Source organism: Rhinoderma darwinii, chromosome 3 (genome assembly GCF_050947455.1).
Source record: "Rhinoderma darwinii isolate aRhiDar2 chromosome 3, aRhiDar2.hap1, whole genome shotgun sequence".
In the NCBI taxonomy this organism is placed as follows: domain Eukaryota; kingdom Metazoa; phylum Chordata; class Amphibia; order Anura; family Rhinodermatidae; genus Rhinoderma; species Rhinoderma darwinii.
Genome location: NC_134689.1, coordinates 406,461,700 through 406,463,554, shown reverse-complemented (window position 1 = coordinate 406,463,554; position 1,855 = coordinate 406,461,700).

Sequence of the window (1,855 nt, the reverse complement as noted above, 5' to 3'; positions counted from 1 at the left end):
CCCCCTTCCAAGGCATCGGAAGACAGTCGAGGACACATGGAAAGAGAGCAACCAAGAGCCCCGTTGTTGGACGCAGATTGGCACTGAGACCGCAACCAGGTTTCGCGACCACATAAATGTAAGTCAACCGGGGTGTTCAATATGCCACTGTGACGCTTCAGGACAGTCCGGGCTACATACTCTCACCGCGGGCCAGCTCTCAACCTGCCGAGGAGGAGGATGCCTTCAAACAACCGACCGACCCTTCCAAGGCATCGGAAGACAGTCGAGGACACATGGAAAGAGAGCAACCAAGAGCCCCGTTGTTGGACGCAGATTGGCACTGAGACCGCAACCAGGTTTCGCGACCACATAAATGTAAGTCAACCGGGGTGTTCAATATGCCACTGTGACGCTTCAGGACAGTCCGGGCTACATACTCTCACCGCGGGCCAGCTCTCAACCTGCCGAGGAGGAGGATGCCTTCAAACAACCGACCGACCCTTCCAAGGCATCGGAAGACAGTCGAGGACACATGGAAAGAGAGCAACCAAGAGCCCCGTTGTTGGACGCAGATTGGCACTGAGACCGCAACCAGGTTTCGCGACCACATAAATGTAAGTCAACCGGGGTGTTCAATATGCCACTGTGACGCTTCAGGACAGTCCGGGCTACATACTCTCACCGCGGGCCAGCTCTCAACCTGCCGAGGAGGAGGATGCCTTCAAACAACCGACCGACCCTTCCAAGGCATCGGAAGACAGTCGAGGACACATGGAAAGAGAGCAACCAAGAGCCCCGTTGTTGGACGCAGATTGGCACTGAGACCGCAACCAGGTTTCGCGACCACATAAATGTAAGTCAACCGGGGTGTTCAATATGCCACTGTGACGCTTCAGGACAGTCCGGGCTACATACTCTCACCGCGGCCCAGCTCGCAACCTGCCGAGATGGAGGAAGCCTACGAAGACCGGTCGGTCGGTCGGGGCAGCATCGTAAGTCGAGGACCTGTTTAGAGAGAGCCCAACATAGAGCCGAGAAGATGGAGCGCGCTCAGCGTCCCTAACCCTTACCAGTAAGGTAACAAGGACCAGGCTTAGGTAATATGGGACAAAGGCAACGGCAACCTCGACAGTCCGGGTTAACTGCTCTCACCGGCGGCCCAGCTCGCAACCTGCCGAGATGGAGGACGCCTACGAAGACCGGTCGGTCGGTCGGGGCAGAATCGTAAGTCGAGGACCTGTTTAGAGAGAGCCCAACATAGAGCCGAGAAGATGGAGCGCGCTCATCGTCCCTAACCCTTACCAGTAAGGTATCAAGGACCAGGCTTAGGTAATATGGGACAAAGGCAACGGCAACCTCGACAATCCGGGTTAACTGCTCTCACCGGCGGCCCAGCTCGCAACCTGCCGAGACGGAGGACGCCTACGAAGACCGGTCGGTCGGTCGGGGCAGAATCGTAAGTCGAGGACCTGTTTAGAGAGAGCCCAACATAGAGCCGAGAAGATGGAGCGCGCTCAGCGTCCCTAACCCTTACCAGTAAGGTATCAAGGACCAGGCTTAGGTAATATGGGACAAAGGCAACGGCAACCTCGACAATCCGGGTTAACTGCTCTCACCGACGGCCCAGCTCGCAACCTGCCGAGATGAAGGATGCCTACGAAGACCGGTCGGTCTTAAGTCGAGGACCTGTTTAGAGAGAGCCCAACATAGAGCCGAGAAGATGGAGCGCGCTCAGCGTCCCTAACCCTTACCAGTAAGGTAACAAGGACCAGGCTTAGGTAATATGGGACAAAGGCAACGACAACCTCGACAATCCGGGTTAACTGCTCTCTGGCGGCCCAGCTCGCAAAGTGCCGAGGAGGACGCCTTTGTC